We start from the raw sequence: 23616 nt of genomic DNA, 5'->3' as shown, positions 1-23616 counted from the left end.
TGACTGACTCTGATTGATACTGACTGATGCTGATTGATTGATACTGACTGACGCTGATTGATTGATACTGCCTGATGCTGATTGATTGATTCTAAGTTGATTAATTGATGCTGACTGGAGCATATTTATTAATATTGATGCTGGATGTTACAGACTGAGTTACTGAATCTCACAGTCACTCAATGATACTGACTGACATCATTCTTATGCTCGTCTCTGCCTGATTTTTGTTCCCTCGTGTACGTCAGTGCATGGGCACAGAATCTCATTCTGATTTTTATAGAACATAGAACATAGAACATTACAGCGCAGAACAGGCCCTTCGGCCCACGATGTTGCGCCAACCAGTTAAAAAAAACAATGACCTTCTAACCTAAACCAAACCCATTCCGTCCATAAACCTATCCACGGATCTCTTAAACGCCCCCAAACTAGGCACATCCACAACTGCAGCAGGCAGGGCATTCCAATCCCTCACCACCCTCTGGGTAAAGAACCTACCCCTGACATCCGTCCTATAACTACCAGCCCTTAATTTAAACCTATGCCCCCTCGTGCTAGCTTTCTCTATCCGAGGAAAAAGGCTATCACTGTCCACCCTATCCAAATCTCTGATCATCTTATATGTTTCAATAAGGTCCCCTCGCTGCCGCCTTCTTTCTAAGGAAAACAACCTCAAATCCCTCAGTCTCTCCTCATAGGACCTCCCCTCCATACCAGGCAACATCCTGGTAAACCTCCTCTGCACCCTCTCCAAAGCCTCCACATCCTTCCTATAATGTGGGGGCCAGAACTGCACACAATACTCCAAGTGCGGCCACACCAGAGTTTTGTACAGTTGCAACATGACGCTGCGGCTCTTAAATTCAATCCCCCTACCAATAAACGCCAAGACACCGTATGCCTTCCTAACAACCCTATCTACTTGATTCCCAACTTTCAGGGATCTATGTACACATACACCTAGATCCCTCTGTTCATCCACACTATTCAGAGTCCTACCGTTAGCCCTATACTCTACATATCTGTTATTCCTACCAAAGTGAATCACCTCACACTTTTCCACATTAAACTCCATCCTCCACCTCTCGGCCCAGCTCTGCAACTTGTCCAAGTCTCCCTGTAGACTAAGACACCCTTCCTCACTATCTACCACACCTCCAACTTTGGTGTCATCAGCAAATTTACTAATCCACCCAGCTATACCCTCATCCAGATCATTTATAAAAATTACAAACAGCAGTGGCCCCAAAACAGATCCCTGAGGCACACCACTCGTAACTGAACTCCATGTCGAATACTTACCATCAACCACCACCCTCTGTCTCCTATCCGCCAGCCAATTCCTAATCCAATTTCCTAAATCACCCTCAATCCCATACATCTGCAATTTCTGCAGAAGGCTTCCATGGTGAACCTTATCAAACGCCTTACTAAAGTCCAAATACACCACGTCAACTGCCTTACCCCCATCCACCTCTTTGGTCACTTTCTCAAAAAACTCAATAAGGTTAGTAAGGCACGACCTACCCTCCACAAAACCATGCTGACTATCTCTAATCATTTCATTACTTTCCAAATAACTATAAATCCTATCCCTAATAATTTTTTCTAAAACCTTACCCACAACAGAAGTAAGACTCACCGGTCTATAATTCCCGGGGAAGTCTCTGTTCCCCTTAAACAATGGGACAACATTCGCTAACCTCCAATCTGCTGGCACTATACCGGTGACCAATGACGACCTGAAGATCAGAGCCAGAGGCTCTGCAATCTCCTCCCTTGCCTCCCAGAGAATCCTAGGGTAAATCCCGTCCGGCCCAGGGGAATTATCTATTTTCAAACCCTCAAGAATAACTAGCACATCCTCCTTGTCAACCGCAATACTGTCCAGTTTACAACCCTGTAACCCAGTGTTCTCCACAGCTACATTTATGTACCCCTGCGTGAACACCGAAGAGAAATATTGGTTCAATGCCTCTCCAATCTCTTCCGGAGATTATTTCTTGTTGTTTCACAGCTACAACCGCTAAGACAACATTAGCCACAACTACCGAAGGTACTAGGAAAGATTAAATTTCAATCTCACTCTGACCAAGCCTCCCATATTTATTTGGGATTTTATCATTGAAATTCAGATGAATATGGATAATGAATTAATTATTGTCAGTTGTGCTTGCAGTGCTGCATTGTCTGTGTTGGAAGCTAGATTTCTCCGTACACAGAGCTGTGTTCTTTGCAGACAGAATGTATTGTACACACCGTGTGCTGGTTTCTGTTTCTCAAAATATTTTACAGACGTTTACTGGTTTACTCCTCAGTCCAATGTAATGACCAACCAGAATCAAGCTGTCCAGCTAGGAATTTATCAATAAATAGTGAGAGTTTCTACCGGCATTTGATCAGGAAAAAAATCTGATAGTGAATGAAGCTGATTGATTGATACTGACTGACTCTGATTGATTGATACTGTCTGACACTGATTGATTGATACTGACTGACGCTGATTGATTGATACTGACTGACACTCATTGACTGATTCTGACTGACGCTGATTGACTGATACTGACTGACGCTCATTGATTGATTCTGACTGACACCTATTGATTGATACTGACAGACCCAGATTGATGGATACTGTCTGACATGCATTGATTGATACCGAATGGGACAGATTGATTGATGCTGACTGACGCTGATTTATACTGACTGATATTGATTGATTGATACTGATGCTGATTGATTGATACTGACTGACACTGATTTATACTGTCTGACGCTGATTGATTGATACAGACTGACACTGATTGATACTGACTGACACTGATAGATACTGACTGACACCGATTGATTGATACTGACTGAGGCTGATTGATTGATACTGACTGACACTGATTGATACTGACTGACGCTGATTGATTGATACAGACTGACACAGATCGATTGATACTGACTGACACTGTTTGATACTGACTGACACTGATTGATTGATACAGACTGACACTCATTGATTGTTCCTGACTGACACTGATTGATTGATACAGACTCACACTGATTGATACTGACTGACACTGATTGATTGATACAGGCTCACACTGATTGATACTGACTGACCCTGATTGATACTGACTGACACTGATTGATTGATACAGACTGACACTGATTGATTGATACTGATGGACACTGATTGATTGATACTGGCTGATATTGCGTGATAAGATACTAACGCTGATTGATTGATACTGACTGACCCTGATTGATTGATACTAACTGACGCTCATTGATTGATACAGACTGATACTGATTGATTGATAATGACTGACACTGATTGATTGATATTGACTGTCACTAATTGATACTGACTGACGCTGATTGATATTGACTGGCGCTGATTGATTGATACAGACTGACACTGATTGATTGATACTGCCTGAAGCTGATTGATTGATACTGACTGACGCTGATTGATTGACTCTAAGTTGATTGATTGATGCTGTCTGGAGCATATTTATTAATATTAATGCTGGATGTTACAGACTGAGTGACTGAATCTCACAGTCACTCAATGATACTGACTGACATCATTCTTATGCTCGTCTCTGCCTGATTTTTGTTCCCTCGTGTACGTCAGTGCATGGGCACAGAATCTCATTCTGATTTTTATTTCTTGTTGTTTAACAGCTACAACCGCTAAGACAACATTAGCCACAACTACCGAAGGTAGTAGGAAACATTAAATTTCTATCTCGCTCTGACCAAGCCTCGCTGATTGATTGAAATTGACTGACACTAATTGATGGATACTGACTGGTATGATTGATTGATATAGACTGACACTGATTGATACTGACTGACACTGATTGACACTGACTGATACTGATTGATTGGTACAGGTTGTCATGGATTGATTGATACTGACTGACACTGATTGATTGATACAGATTGACACGGATTGATTGATACTGACATGTATTGATTGATAGTGACTGATACTGATTGATTGATACTGACTGATGCTGATTGATTGATACAGTCTGACACTGATTGATTGACACTGCCTGAAGCTCATTGATTGATACTGACTGACGCTGATTGATTGATACTGACTGAAGCTCATTGATTGATACTGACTGACGCTCATTGATTGATTCTGACTGACACTGATTGATTGATACTGACTGACGCTCATTGATTGAATCTGACTGACACGTATTGATTGATACTGACTGACACAGATTGATGGATACTGACTGACACGGATTGATTGATACTGAACGAGATGGATCGATTAATACTGACTGACACTGATTGATACTGACTGATATTGATTGATTGATACTGATGCTGATTGATTGATACTGACTGACACTGATTTATACTGACTGACACTGATAGATACTGACTGACACTGATTGATACTGACTGACGCTGATTGATTGATACAGACTGTCACTGATTGATACTGACTGACACTGACTGATACTGACTGACACTGATTGATACTGACTGACGCTGACTGATTGATACAGACTTACACTGATTGATACTGACTGACACTGACTGATACTGATTCATATTGATTGATTGATACTGACGCTGATTGATTGATACTGACTGAGGCTGATTGATTGATACTGACTGACACGGATTCATTGGTACCAACTGACACTGATTGATTGATTCTGACTGACACTGATTCATACTGACTGATGCTGATGATTGATACTGACTGACACTTATTTATACTGACTGACGCTGATTGATTGATACAGTCTGACACTGACTGATACTGACTGACGCTGATTGATCCTGACTGACACTGATTGATTGATACAGACTGACACTGACTGATTGATACTGGCTGACAATGATTGATTCTGACTGACACTGATTGATTCTGACTGACGCTGATTGATACTGACTGACGCTGATGGATTGATATTGCCTGATGCTGATTGTTTGATACTGACTGACGCTGATTGATTCATTCGAAGTTGATTGGTTAATGCTGACTTTAACATATTTATTAATATTGATGCTGGATGTTACAGACTGAGTTACTGAATCTCACAGTCACTCAATGATACTGACTGACATCATTATTATGCTCGTCTCTGCCTGATTTTTGTTCCCTCGTGTACGTCAGTGCTTGGGCACAGAATCTCATTCTGATTTTTATTTCTTGTTGTTTCACAGCTACAACCGCTAAGACAACATTAGCCACAACTACCGAAGGTACTAGGAAAGATTAAATTTCAATCTCACTCTGACCAAGCCTCCCATATTTATTTGGGATTTTATCATTGAAATTCAGATGAATATGGATCATGAATTAATTATTGTCAGTTGTGCTTGCAGTGTTGCATTGTCTGTGTTGGAAGCTAGATTTCTCCATACACAGAGCTGTGACTTTGCAGACAGAATGTATTGTACACACCGTGTGCTAGTTTCTGTTTCTCAAAATATTTTACAGACATTTACTGGTTTATTCCTCAGTCCAATGCAATGACCAATCAGAATCAAGCTTTCCAGCTAGGAATTTATCAATAAATAGTGAGAGTTTCTACCGGCATTTGATCAGGAAAAAAATCTGATAGTGAATGAAGCTGATTGATTGATACTGACTGACTCTGATTGATTGATACTGTCTGACACTGATTGATTGATACTGACTGACGCTGATTGATTGATACTGACTGACACTCATTGACTGATTCTGACTGACGCTGATTGACTGATACTGACTGACGCTCATTGACTGATTCTGACTGACACCTATTGATTGATACTGACAGACCCAGATTGATGGATACTGTCTGACATGCATTGATTGATACCGAATGGGACAGATTGATTGATGCTGACTGACGCTGATTTATACTGACTGATATTGATTGATTGATACTGATGCTGATTGATTGATACTGACTGACACTGATTTATACTGTCTGACGCTGATTGATTGATACAGACTGACACTGATTGATACTGACTGACACTGATAGATACTGACTGACACCGATTGATTGATACTGACTGAGGCTGATTGATTGATACTGACTGACACTGATTGATACTGACTGACGCTGATTGATTGATACAGACTGACACAGATCGATTGATACTGACTGACACTGTTTGATACTGACTGACACTGATTGATTGATACAGACTGACACTCATTGATTGTTCCTGACTGACACTGATTGATTGATACAGACTCACACTGATTGATACTGACTGACACTGATTGATTGATACAGGCTCACACTGATTGATACTGACTGACCCTGATTGATACTGACTGACACTGATTGATTGATACAGACTGACACTGATTGATTGATACTGATGGACACTGATTGATTGATACTGGCTGATATTGCGTGATAAGATACTAACGCTGATTGATTGATACTGACTGACCCTGATTGATTGATACTAACTGACGCTCATTGATTGATACAGACTGATACTGATTGATTGATAATGACTGACACTGATTGATTGATATTGACTGTCACTAATTGATACTGACTGACGCTGATTGATATTGACTGGCGCTGATTGATTGATACAGACTGACACTGATTGATTGATACTGCCTGAAGCTGATTGATTGATACTGACTGACGCTGATTGATTGACTCTAAGTTGATTGATTGATGCTGTCTGGAGCATATTTATTAATATTAATGCTGGATGTTACAGACTGAGTGACTGAATCTCACAGTCACTCAATGATACTGACTGACATCATTCTTATGCTCGTCTCTGCCTGATTTTTGTTCCCTCGTGTACGTCAATGCATGGGCACAGAATCTCATTCTGATTTTTATTTCTTGTTGTTTAACAGCTACAACCGCTAAGACAACATTAGGCACAACTACCGAAGGTAGTAGGAAACATTAAATTTCTATCTCGCTCTGACCAAGCCTCGCTGATTGATTGAAATTGACTGACACTAATTGATGGATACTGACTGGTATGATTGATTGATATAGACTGACACTGATTGATACTGACTGACACTGATTGACACTGACTGATACTGATTGATTGGTACAGGTTGTCATGGATTGATTGATACTGACTGACACTGATTGATTGATACAGATTGACACGGATTGATTGATACTGACATGTATTGATTGATAGTGACTGATACTGATTGATTGATACTGACTGATGCTGATTGATTGATACAGTCTGACACTGATTGATTGACACTGCCTGAAGCTCATTGATTGATACTGACTGACGCTGATTGATTGATACTGACTGAAGCTCATTGATTGATTCTGACTGACACTGATTGATTGATACTGACTGACGCTCATTGATTGAATCTGACTGACACGTATTGATTGATACTGACTGACACAGATTGATGGATACTGACTGACACGGATTGATTGATACTGAACGAGATGGATCGATTAATACTGACTGACACTGATTGATACTGACTGATATTGATTGATTGATACTGATGCTGATTGATTGATACTGACTGACACTGATTTATACTGACTGACACTGATAGATACTGACTGACACTGATTGATACTGACTGACGCTGATTGATTGATACAGACTGTCACTGATTGATACTGACTGACACTGACTGATACTGACTGACACTGATTGATACTGACTGACGCTGATTGATTGATACAGACTGTCACTGATTGATACTGACTGACACTGACTGATACTGACTGACACTGATTGATACTGACTGACACTGACTGATACTGATTCATATTGATTGATTGATACTGACGCTGATTGATTGATACTGACTGAGGCTGATTGATTGATACTGACTGACACGGATTCATTGGTACCAACTGACACTGATTGATTGATTCTGACTGACACTGATTCATACTGACTGATGCTGATGATTGATACTGACTGACACTTATTTATACTGACTGACGCTGATTGATTGATACAGTCTGACACTGACTGATACTGACTGACGCTGATTGATCCTGACTGACACTGATTGATTGATACAGACTGACACTGACTGATTGATACTGGCTGACAATGATTGATTCTGACTGACACTGATTGATTCTGACTGACGCTGATTGATACTGACTGACGCTGATGGATTGATATTGCCTGATGCTGATTGTTTGATACTGACTGACGCTGATTGATTCATTCGAAGTTGATTGGTTAATGCTGACTTTAACATATTTATTAATATTGATGCTGGATGTTACAGACTGAGTTACTGAATCTCACAGTCACTCAATGATACTGACTGACATCATTATTATGCTCGTCTCTGCCTGATTTTTGTTCCCTCGTGTACGTCAGTGCATGGGCACAGAATCTCATTCTGATTTTTATTTCTTGTTGTTTAACAGCTACAACCGCTGGGACAACATTAGCCACAACGACCGAAGGTACTAGGAAAGATTAAATTTCAATCTCACTCTGACCAAGCCTCCCATATTTATTTGGGATTTTATCATTGAAATTCAGATGAATATGGATAATGAATTAATTATTGTCAGTTGTGCTTGCAGTGTTGCATTGTCTGTGTTGGAAGCTAGATTTCTCCATACACAGAGCTGTGACTTTGCAGACAGAATGTATTGTACACACCGTGTGCTAGTTTCTGTTTCTCAAAATATTTTACAGACATTTACTGGTTTATTCCTCAGTCCAATGTAATGACCAATCAGAATCAAGCTGTCCAGCTAGGAATTTATCAATAAATAGTGAGAGTTTCTACAGGCATTTGATGAGGAAAAAAATCTGATAGTGAATGAAGCTGATTGATTGATACTGACTGACTCTGATTGATTGATACAGACTGACACTGATTGATACAGACTGACACTGATTGATACTGACTCATATTGATTGATTGATACTGACGCTGATTGATTGATACTGACTGACCCTCATTGATTGATACTGACTGAGGCTGATTGATTGATACTGTCTGACATGGATTCACTGATACCGACTGACACTGATTGATTCTGACTGACACTGATTCATACTGACTGATGCTGATGATTGATACTGACTGACACTTATTTATACTGTCTGACACTGATTGATTGATACAGTCTGACACTGACTGATACTGACTGACGCTGATTGATACTGAGTGACACTGATTGATTGATACAGACTGACACTGACTGATTGATACTGGCTGACAATGATTGATACTGACTGACACTGATTGATTCTGACTGACGCTGATTGATACTGACTGACGCTGATGGATTGATACTGACTGAAGCTGATTGGTTGATTCTGACTGACGCTCTTTCATACGGACTGATGCTGATGACTGATGCTGACACTGATTATACTGACTGACACTGATTAATTGATACAGACTGACACTGATTGATACTGACTGACACTGATTGATACTGACTGACACTGATTGATTGATACAGACGGACACTGATTGATTGATACAGACGGACACTGATTGATTGATCGTGACTGATTGATACAGACTGACGCTGATTGATTGATACTGACTGTCCCTGATTGATACTGACTGACACTGATTGATACTGACTGACGCTGATTGATTTTGACTGACGCTGATTGATACAGACTGACGCTGATTGATTGGTATTGCCTGAAGCTGATTGTTTGATACTGACTGACGCTGATTGATTGATTCGAAGTTGATTGATTGATGCTGACTGGAGCATATTTATTAATATTGATGCTGGATGTTACAGACTGAGTGACTGAATCTCACAGTCACTCAATGATACTGACTGGCATCATTCTTATGCTCGTCTCTGCCTGATTTTTGTTCCCTCGTATACGTCAATGCATGGGCACAGAATCTCATTCTGATTTTTATTTCTTGTTGTTTAACAGCTACAACCGCTAAGACAACATTAGCCACAACGACCGAAGGTAGTAGGAAACATTAAATTTCTATCTCACTCTGACCAAGCCTCGCTGATTGATTGATATTGACTGACACTAATTGATGGATACTGACTGGTATGATTGATTGATATAGACTGACACTGATTGATACTGACTGACACTGATTGACACTGACTGATACTGATTGATTGGTACAGGTTGTCATGGATTGATTGATACTGACTGACACTGATTGATTGATACAGATTGACACGGATTGATTGATACTGACATGTATTGATTGATAGTGACTGATCCTGATTGATTGATACTGACTGATGCTGATTGATTGATACAGTCTGACACTGATTGATTGACACTGCCTGAAGCTCATTGATTGATACTGACTGACGCTGATTGATTGATACTGACTGAAGCTCATTGATTGATACTGACTGACGCTCATTGATTGATTCTGACTGACACTGATTGATTGATACTGACTGACGCTCATTGATTGAATCTGACTGACACGTATTGATTGATACTGACTGACACAGATTGATGGATACTGACTGACACGGATTGATTGATACTGAACGAGATGGATCGATTAATACTGACTGACACTGATTGATACTGACTGATATTGATTGATTGATACTGATGCTGATTGATTGATACTGACTGACACTGATTTATACTGACTGACACTGATAGATACTGACTGACACTGATTGATACTGACTGACGCTGATTGATTGATACAGACTGTCACTGATTGATACTGACTGACACTGACTGATACTGACTGACACTGATTGATACTGACTGACGCTGACTGATTGATACAGACTTACACTGATTGATACTGACTGACACTGACTGATACTGATTCATATTGATTGATTGATACTGACGCTGATTGATTGATACTGACTGAGGCTGATTGATTGATACTGACTGACACGGATTCATTGGTACCAACTGACACTGATTGATTGATTCTGACTGACACTGATTCATACTGACTGATGCTGATGATTGATACTGACTGACACTTATTTATACTGACTGACGCTGATTGATTGATACAGTCTGACACTGACTGATACTGACTGACGCTGATTGATCCTGACTGACACTGATTGATTGATACAGACTGACACTGACTGATTGATACTGGCTGACAATGATTGATTCTGACTGACACTGATTGATTCTGACTGACGCTGATTGATACTGACTGACGCTGATGGATTGATATTGCCTGATGCTGATTGTTTGATACTGACTGACGCTGATTGATTCATTCGAAGTTGATTGGTTAATGCTGACTGTAACATATTTATTAATATTGATGCTGGATGTTACAGACTGTGTTACTGAATCTCACAGTCACTCAATGATACTGACTGACATCATTCTTATGCTCGTCTCTGCCTGATTTTTGTTCCCTCGTGTACGTCAGTGCATGGGCACAGAATCTCATTCTGATTTTTATTTCTTGTTGTTTAACAGCTACAACCGCTAAGACAACATTAGCCACAACTACCGAAGGTACTAGGAAAGATTAAATTTCAATCTCACTCTGACCAAGCCTCCCATATTTATTTGGGATTTTATCATTGAAATTCAGATGAATATGGATCATGAATTAATTATTGTCAGTTGTGCTTGCAGTGTTGCATTGTCTGTGTTGGAAGCTAGATTTCTCCATACACAGAGCTGTGACTTTGCAGACAGAATGTATTGTACACACCGTGTGCTAGTTTCTGTTTCTCAAAATATTTTACAGACATTTACTGGTTTATTCCTCAGTCCAATGTAATGACCAATCAGAATCAAGCTGTCCAGCTAGGAATTTATCAATAAATAGTGAGAGTTTCTACAGGTATTTGATGAGGAAAAAAATCTGATAGTGAATGAAGCTGATTGATTGATACTGACTGACTCTGATTGATTGATACAGACTGACACTGATTGATACAGACTGACACTGATTGATACTGACTCATATTGATTGATTGATACTGACGCTGATTGATTGATACTGACTGACCCTCATTGATTGATACTGACTGAGGCTGATTGATTGATACTGTCTGACATGGATTCACTGATACCGACTGACACTGATTGATTCTGACTGACACTGATTCATACTGACTGATGCTGATGATTGATACTGACTGACACTTATTTATACTGACTGACGCTGATTGATTGATACAGTCTGACACTGACTGATACTGACTGACGCTGATTGATACTGAGTGACACTGATTGATTGATACAGACTGACACTGACTGATTGATACTGGCTGACAATGATTGATACTGACTGACACTGATTGATTCTGACTGACGCTGATTGATACTGACTGACGCTGATGGATTGATACTGACTGAAGCTGATTGGTTGATTCTGACTGACGCTCTTTCATACGGACTGATGCTGATGACTGATGCTGACACTGATTATACTGACTGACACTGATTAATTGATACAGACTGACACTGATTGATACTGACTGACACTGATTGATACTGACTGACACTGATTGATTGATACAGACGGACACTGATTGATACAGACGGACACTGATTGATTGATCGTGACTGATTGATACAGACTGACGCTGATTGATTGATACTGACTGTCCCTGATTGATACTGACTGACACTGATTGATACTGACTGACGCTGATTGATTGGTATTGCCTGAAGCTGATTGTTTGATACTGACTGACGCTGATTGATTGATTCGAAGTTGATTGATTGATGCTGACTGGAGCATATTTATTAATATTGATGCTGGATGTTACAGACTGAGTTACTGAATCTCACAGTCACTCAATGATACTGACTGGCATCATTCTTATGCTCGTCTCTGCCTGATTTTTGTTCCCTCGCGTACATCAATGCATGGGCACAGAATCTCATTCTCATTGATACTGACTGACGCTCATTGATTGATTCTGACTGTCGCTGATTGATTGATACTGACCGACGCTCATTGATTGATTCTGACTGACATGTATTGATTGATACTGACTGACACAGATTGATGGATACTGTCTGACACGGATTGATTGATACTGAGTGAGACGGATTGATTGATACTGACTGACACTGATTTATACTGAATGACGCTGATTGATTGATACAGACTGACACTGATTGATACTGACTGACGCTGGTTGATTGATACAGACTGACACTGATTGATTGATACTGACTGACACTGATTGATACTGATACATATTGATTGATTAATACTGACGCTGATTGATTGATACTGACTGACATGGATTCATTGATACTGAATGACACGGATTCGTTGATACCGACTGACACTGATTGATTGATTCTGGGTGACACTGATTCATACTGACAGATGCTGATGATTGATACTCACTGACACTGATTTATACTGACTGACGCTGATTGATTGATACAGACTGACACTGATTGATACTGACTGACACCGATTGATACTGACTGACACTGATTGATTGATACAGACTGACACTGACTGATACTGGCTGACAATGATTGATACAGACTGACACTGACTGATTGATACTGGCTGACAATGATTGATACTGACTGACACTGATTGATTCTGACTGACGCTGATTGATACTGACTGACAGTGATTGATACAGACTGACGCTGATTGATTGATACTGACTGACACTGATTGATACTGACAAATATTGATTAATTGACACTGACGCTGATTGATTGATACTGACTGACCCTGATTGATTGATACTGACTGAGGCTGATTCATTGATACTGACTGACACAGATTCATTGATACCGACTGACGCTGATTGATTGATTCTGAGTGACACTGATTCATACTGACTGATGCTACTGATTGATACTGTCTGACACTGATTTATACCGACTGACGCTGATTTATTGATACAGCCTGACAATGATTGATACTGACTGACACTGATTGATTGATCCAGACGGACACTGATTGATTGATACTGACTGACACTGATTGATACTGACTGACACTGATTGATACTGACTGACACTGATTGATTGATACAGACTGACACTGATTGATTGATACTGACTAACACTGATTGAAAGTGACTGACACTGATTGACTGATACTGACTGACGCTGATTGACACTGACTGACACTGATTGATTGATACAGACTGACACTGATTGATTGATACTGGCTGATAATGATTGATACTGACTGACACTGATTGATACTGACTGACGCTGATTGATTCTGACTGGCGCTGATTGATTGATATTGCCTGAAGCTGATTGTTTGATACTGACTGATGCTGATTGATTGATTCGAAGTGGATTGATTAATGCTGACTGGAGCATATTTATTCATATTGATGCTGGATATTACAGACTGAGTTACTGAATCTCACAGTCACTCAATGATACTGACTGACATCATTCTTATGCTCGTCTCTGCCTGATTTTTGTTCCCTCGTGTACATCAGTGCATGGGCACAGAATCTCATTCTGATTTTTATTTCTTGTTTAACAGCTACAACCGCTAAGACAACATTAGCCACAATTCGCCAAACTACTACAACAGCTGAAGGTTGGATCTCGCTCTGACCAAGCCTCCCATATTTATTTGGGATTTTATCATTGAAATTCAGATGAATATGGATAATGAATTAATTATTGTCAGTTGTGCTTGCAGTGTTGCATTGTCTGTGTTGGAAGCTAGATTTCTGCGTATACAGAGCTGTGTTCTTTGCGGACAGAATGTATTGTACATACCGTGTGCTAGTTTCTGTTTCTCAAAATATTTTACAGACATTTACTGGTTTATTCCTCAGTCCAATGTAATGACCAATCAGAATCAAGCTGTCCAGCTCGGAATTTATCAATAAATAGTGAGAGTTTCTACAGGCATTTGATCAGGAAAAAAATCTGATAGTGAATGAAGCTGATTGATTGATACTGACTGACGCTGATTGATTGATTCGAAGTTGATTGATTAATGCTGACTGGATCATATTTATTCATATTGATGCTGGATGTTACGGACTGAGTTACTGAATCTCACAGTCACTCAATGATACTGACTGACATCATTCTTATGCTTGTCTCTGCCTGATTTTTGTTCCCTCGTGTACGTCAGTGCATGGGCACAGAATCTCATTCTGATTCTTATTTCTTGTTGTTTCTCAGCTACAACCGCTAAGACAACATTAGCCACAACTACCGAAGGTACTGGGAAAGATTAAATTTCAATCTCACTCTGACCAAGCCTCCCATATTTCTTTGGGATATTATCATTGAAATTCAGATGAATGTGGATAATGAATTAATTAATGTCAGTTGTGCTTGCAGTGTTTCATTGTCTGTGTTGGAAGCTAGATTTCTCTGTACACAGAGCTGTTTTCTTTGCAGACAGAATGTATTGTACACACCGTGTGCTAGTTTCTGTTTATCAAAATATTTTACAGACATTTACTGGTTTATTCCTCAGTCCAATATAATGACCAATCAGAATCAAGCTGTCCAGCTAGGAATTTATCAATAAATAGTGAGAGTTTCTACAGGTATTTGATCAGGAAAAAAATCTGATAGTGAATGGAGCTGATTGATTGATACTGACTGACACTGATTGATACTGACTGATATTGATTGATTGATACTGATGCTGATTGATTGATACTGACTGACACTGATTTATACAGACTGACGCTGATTGATTGATACAGACTGACACTGATTGATACTGACAGACACTGATTGATTGATACTGGCTGATATTGAGTGATTGGATTCTGATGTTGATTGATTGATGCTGACTGACCCTCATTGATTGATACTGACTTACACGTATTGATTGATACTGACTGACACGGATTGATTAATACAGACTGAAAGTGATTGATTGATACTGACTGACACGGATTGATTGATTCTGACTGACGCTGATTGATTGATACTGACTGACATGGATTGATTGATACTGACTGACTCTGATTGATTGATTCTGACTGACACTCATTGATTGATACAGACTGACGCTGACTGATTCTGACTTACACGGATTGATTGATACTGACTGAGACGGATTGATTGATACAGACTGACACGTATTGATTGATACTGACTGACACTGATTGATACTGACTGAGACGGATCGATTGATACTGACTGACATGTATTGATTGATAATGACTGACATGGATTCATACTGACTGACGCTGACTGATACTGACTGACACGTATTGATTGATACTGTCTGACACAGATTGATTGATACTGACTGACATGGATTGATTGATACTGACTGATGATAATTGATTAATACTGACTGATGCTGATTGATTGATCCTGACTGTCCCCGATTGATTGATACTGACTGACCCTGATTGATTGATACTGACTGACATGGATTCATTGATACTGACTGACACTGATTGATTCTGACTGACACTGATTCATACTGACTGACGCTGATTGATTAATCCAGACTGACACTGATTGATTGATACTGACTGACACTGACTGATACTGTCTGACGCTAATTGATCGATACAGACTGACTCTAATTGATTGATACTGACTGACACAGATTGATGGATACTGACTGACGCTGATTGACTGATACAGACTGATGCTGATTGATTGATACTGACTGATGATAATTGATTAATACTGACTGATGCTGATTGATTGATCCTGACTGTCCCCGATTGATTGATACTGACTGACCCTGATTGATTGATACTGACTGACATGGATTCATTGATACTGAATGGCACTGATTGATTCTGACTGACACTGATTCATACTGACTGACGCTGATTGATTAATCCAGACTGACACTGATTGATTGATACTGACTGACACTGATTGATACTGTCTGACGCTAATTGATCGATACAGACTGACTCTAATTGATTGATACTGACTGACACAGATTGATGGATACTGACTGACGCTGATTGATTGATACAGACTGATGCTGATTGATTGATACTGACTGACACTGATTGATACTGACTGATATTGATTGATACTGATGCTTATTGATTGATTCTGACTGACACTGATTGATACTGATTGACGCTGATTGATTGATACAGACTGACACTGATTGATACTGACTGACACTGATAGATACTGACTGACACTGATTGAAACTGACTGACACTGATTGATTGATACAGACGGACACTGATTGGTTGATACAGACTGACACTGATTGATACTGACTCATATTGATTGATTGATACTGACGCTGATTGATTCATTCTGACTGACCCTGATAGATTGATACTGACTGAAGCTGATTGGTTGATACTGACTGACACGGATTCATTGATACTGAATGACACGGATTCATTGATACCGACTGACACTGATTGATTGATTCTGACTGACACTCTTTCATACGGACTGATGCTGATGACTGATGCTGACTGACACTGATTATACTGACTGACACTGATTAATTGATACAGACTGGCACTGATTGATACTGACTGACACAGATTGATACTCACTGACACTGATTGATTGATCTAGACGGACACTGATTGATTGATACCGACTGACACTGATTGATACTGACTGACACTGATTGATACTGACTGACACTGATTGATACTGAGTGATATTGATTGATACTGATGCTTATTGATTGATTCTGACTGATACTGATTGATACTGATTGACGCTGATTGATTGATACAGACTGACACTGATTGATACTGACTGACACTGATAGATACTGACTGACACTGATTGAAACTGACTGACACTGATTGATTGATACAGACGGACACTGATTGGTTAATACAGACTGACACTGATTGATACTGACTCATATTGATTGATTGATACTGACGCTGATTGATTCATTCTGACTGACCCTGATAGATTGATACTGACTGAAGCTGATTGGTTGATACTGACTGACACGGATTCATTGATACTGAATGACACGGATTCATTGATACCGACTGACACTGATTGATTGATTCTGACTGACACTCTTTCATACGGACTGATGCTGATGACTGATGCTGACTGACACTGATTATACTGACTGACACTGATTAATTGATATAGACTGGCACTGATTTATACTGACTGACACTGATTGATACTGACTGACACTGATTGATTGATACAGACGGACACTGATTGATTGATACTGACTGATTGATACAGACTGACGCTGATTGATTGATACTGACTGTCACTGATTAATACTGACTGACACTGATTGATACTGACTGACGCTGATTGATTCTGTCTGACGCTGATTGATACAGACTGACGCTGATTGATTGGTCTGCCTGAAGCTGATTGATTGATACTGACTGACGCTGATTGATTGATTCGAAGTTGATTGATTGATGCTGACTGGAGCATATTTATTAATATTGATGCTGGATGTTACAGACTGAGTTACTGAATCTCACAGTCACTCAATGATACTGACTGGCATCATTCTTATGCTCGTCTCTGCCTGATTTTTGTTCCCTCGCGTACATCAATGCATGGGCACAGAATCTCATTCTCATTGATACTGACTGACGCTCATTGATTGATTCTGACTGTCGCTGATTGATTGATACTGACCGACGCTCATTGATTGATTCTGACTGACACATATTGATTGATACTGACTGACACAGATTGATGGATACTGTCTGACACGGATTGATTGATACTGAGTGAGACGGATTGATTGATACTGACTGACACTGATTTATACTGAATGACGCTGATTGATTGATACAGACTGACACTGATTGATACTGACTGACACTCATAGATACTGACTGACAGTGATTGATACCGACTGACGCTGGTTGATTGATACAGACTGACACTGATTGATTGATACTGACTGACACTGATTGATACTGATACATATTGATTGATTGATTCTGACACTGATTGATTGATACTGACTGACATGGATTCATTGATACTGAATGACACGGATTTGTTGATACCGACTGACACTGATTGACACTGATTCATACTGACAGATGCTGATGATTGATACTCACTGACACATTTATATTGACTGACACTGGTTGATTGATACAGACTGACACTGACTGATTGATACTGGCTGACAATGATTGATACTGACTGACACTGATTGATTCTGACTGACGCTGATTGATACTGACTGACAGTGATTGATACTGACTGACGCTGATTGATTGATACAGACTGACACTGATTGATACTGACTGACACTGATTGATACTGACAAATATTGATTAATTGACACTGACGCTGATTGATTAATACTGACTGACCCTGATTGATTGATACTGACTGAGGCTGATTCATTGATACTGACTGACACAGATTCATTGATACCGACTGATACTGATTGATTGATTCTGAGTGACACTGATTCATACTGACTGATGCTGATGATTGATACTGTCTGACACTGATTTATACTGACTGACACTGATTAATTGATACAGACTGGCACTGATTGATACTGACTGACACAGATTGATACTCACTGACACTGATTGATTGATCTAGACGGACACTGATTGATTGATACCGACTGACACTGATTGATACTGACTGACACTGATTGATTGATACAGACTGACACTGATTGATTGATACTGACTGACACTGATTGACTGATACTGACTGTCACTGATTGATACTGACTGACACTGATTGATACTGACTGACGCTCATTGATTTTGACTGACGCTGATTGATACTGACTGACGCTGATTGATTGATATTGCCTGAAGCTTATTGTTTGATACTGACTGACACAGATTGATGGATACTGACTGACACGGATTGATTGATACTGACTGAGACGGATTGATTGATACTGACTAACATTGATTGATTGATACTGACTGATATTGATTGATTGATACTGACTTAGACAGATTGATTGATACTGACTGACACGTATTGATTGATAATGACTGACACGGATTGATGCGGTCTGTCGCTGATTGCTTGATAATGACTGACACTGATTGATTGATACTGCCTGAAGTTGATTGATTGATTGTAAGTTGATTGATTGATGCTGACCGCAGCATATTTATTAATATTGATGTTGGATTTTACAGACTGAGTGACTGAATCTCACAGTCACTCAATGATACTGACTGACATCATTCTTATGCTCTTCTCTGCCTGATTTTTGTTCCCTCACGTACATCAGTGCATGGGCACAGAATCTCATTCTGATTTTTATTTCTTGTTGTTTAACAGCTAGAACCGCTAAGACAACATTAGCCACAACTCGCCAAGCTACTACAACAGCTGAAGGTTGGATCTCGCTCTGACCAAGCCTCCCATATTTATTTGGGATTTTATCATTGAAATTCAGATGAATATGGATAATGAATTAATTATTGTCAGTTGTGCTTGCAGTGTTGCATTGTCTGTGTTGGAAGCTAGATTTCTCCGTACACAGAGCTGTGTTCTTTGCAGACAGAATGTATTGTACACACCGTGTGCTAGTTTCTGTTTCTCAAAATATTTTACAGACATTTACTGGTTTATTCCTCAGTCCAATGTAATGACCAATCAGAATCAAGCTGTCCAGCCAGGAATTTATCAATAAATAGTGAGAGTTTCTACAGGTATTTGATCAGGAAAAAATCTGATAGTGAATGAAGCTGATTGATTGATACTGACTGACACTGATTGATTGATACTGACTGACGCTGATTGATTGTTACTGACTGACGCTGATTGATTGATTCTGACTGACGCTGATTGATTGATACTGACTGACGCCCATTGATTGATTCTGACTGACACTCACTGATTGATACAGACTGACACTGATTGATTGATACTGACTGGCACTGATTGATTGATACTGACTGATGCTGATTGATTGATACTGACTGACACTGATTGATTGATACTGACTGACTCTGATTGATTGATACTGACTGACTCTGATTGATTGATACTGACTGAGACTGATTGATACTGACTGATGCTGATTGATTGATTCTGACTGACACAGATTGATTGTTACTGACTGACACTGATTGATACTGACTGACACTGATTGATTGATACTGACTGACACTGATTGATACTGACTGACTCTGATTGATTGATACTGACTGACTCTGATTGATTGATACTGACTGACGCTCATTGATTGATTCTGACTGACACAGATTGATTAATACTGACTGACACTGATTGATACTGAGTGACACTGATTGATTGATACTGACTGACACTGATTGATACTGACTGACACTGATTGATTCTGACTGACGCTGATTGATACTGACTGACACTGATTGATTGATATTGCCTGAAGCTGATTGATTGATACTGACTGACGCTGATTGATTCATTCGAAGTTGATTGATTAATGCTGACTGTAACATATTTATTCATATTGATGCTGGATGTTACAGACTGAGTTACTGAATCTCACAGTCACTCAATGATACTGACTGACATCATTCTTATGCTTGTCTCTGCCTGATTTTTGTTCCCTCGTGTACGTCAGTGCATGGGCACAGAATCTCATTCTGATTTTTATTTCTTGTTGTTTAACAGCTACAACCGCTAAGACAACATTAGCCACAATTCACCAAGCTACTACAACAGCTGAAGGTTGGATCTCGCTCTGACCAAGCCTCCCATATTCAATTGGGATTTTATCATTGAAATTCAGATGAATATGGATAATGAATTCAATATTGTCAGTTTGCTTGCAGCGTTGCATTGTCTGTGTTGGAAGCTAGATTTCTCCGTACACAGAGCTGTGTTCTTTGCAGACAGAATGTATTGTACACACTGTGTGCTAGTTCTGTTTATCAAAATATTTTACAGACATTTACTGGTTTATTCCTCAGTCCAATGTAATGACCAACCAGAATCAAGCTGTCCAGCTAGGAATTTATCAATAAATAGTGAGAGTTTCTACAGGCATTTGATCAGGAAAAAATCTGATAGTGAATGAAGCTGATTGATTGATACTGACTGACTCTGATTGATTGATACTGACTGACGCTGATTAATTGATACTGATTGACGCTCAGTGATTGATACTGACTGACGCTCATTGATTGATACTGACTGACGCTCATTGATTGATTCTGACTGACACGGATTGATTGATACTGACTGACACTGATTGATACAGACTGACGTTGATTGATTGATATTGACTGACACTGATTGATTGATACTGACTGACTCTGATTGATTGATACTGACTGACACGGATTGATTGATACTGACTGATGCTGATTGATTGATACTGACTGACGCTGATTGATTGATACTCACTGACGCTCATTGATTCTGACTGACGCTGATTGATTGATACTGACGCTCATTGATTGATTCTAACTGACACATATTGATTGATACTGACCAACACTGATATGACTGACACTGATTGATTGATACTGACTGACACTGATGGATACTGACTGACGCTGATTGATTCTGACTGACGCTGATTGATACTGACTGACACTGATTGATTGATTCGAAGTTGATTGATTAATGCTGACTGGAGCATATTTATTAATATTGATGCTGGATGTTACAGACTGAGTGACTGAATCTCACAGTCACTCAATGATACTGACTGACATCATTCTTATGCTCGTCTCTGCCTGATTTTTGTTCCCTCGTGTACGTCAGTGCATGGGCACAGAATCTCATTCTGATTTTTATTTCTTGTTGTTTCACAGCTACAACCGCTAAGACAACATTAGCCACAACTCACCAAACTACTACAACAGCTGAAGGTTGGATCTCGCTCTGACCAAGCCTCCCATATTTATTTGGGATTTTATCATTGAAATTCAGATGAATATGGATAATGAATTAATTATTGTCAGTTGTGCTTGCAGTGTTGCATTGTCTGTGTTGGAAGCTAGATTTCTCCGTACACAGAGCTGTGTTCTTTGCAGACAGAATGTATTGTACACACCGTGTGCTAGTTTCTGTTTCTCAAAATATTTTACAGGCATTTACTGGTTTATTCCTCAGTCCAATGTAATGACCAATCAGAATCAAGCTGTCCAGCTAGGAATTTATCAATATACTGACTGATACTGACTGACTCTGATTGATACTGACTGATACTTATTGATTGAAAGAATGGTTTGATCGAGCAGACGCAGCACGGATTCGTGAAGGGGAAGTCATGTTTAACAAATTTATTGGATCTCTATGAGCAAGTGACTACCGCGGTAGACAGAGGGGAACCAGTGGATGTGGTGTTTCTAGATTTCCAAAAGGCGTTTGACAAGGTGCCTCGCAAAAGGTTGCTACAGAAGGTTAGGGTGCACGGCTTTGTGGGTAAGGTGTCAGCGTGGACAGAGGATTGGTTGTCTAATAAGAAGCAGAGAGTTGGTATCAATGGGTGCTATTCTGGTTGGCAGTTGGTGACTAGTGGAGTGCCGCAGGGATCGGTGCTGGGGCCTCAACTATTTACCATTTACATAGACGATCTGGAGGAGGGGGCTAAGTGTAAGGTAACGAAATTTGCTGATGACACTAAGATGAACATAAGAACATAAGAAATAGGAGCAGGAGTAGGCCATCTAGCCCTTCGAGCCTGCCCCGCCATTCAATAAGATCATGGCTGATCTGTCGCTGCTCAGTTCCACTTTCCCGCTTTCTCCCCATAACCCTTAACCCCTCTCTTATCAAAAACCCATCAACCCGCGTCTTAAAAATATTTAGCGAGGC

This window comes from Carcharhinus amblyrhynchos, chromosome 1, assembly GCF_965287045.1.
Source record: "Carcharhinus amblyrhynchos chromosome 1, sCarAmb.v2.hapA, whole genome shotgun sequence".
Lineage (NCBI taxonomy): Eukaryota > Metazoa > Chordata > Chondrichthyes > Carcharhiniformes > Carcharhinidae > Carcharhinus > Carcharhinus amblyrhynchos.
This window is presented reverse-complemented; position numbering follows the sequence as displayed.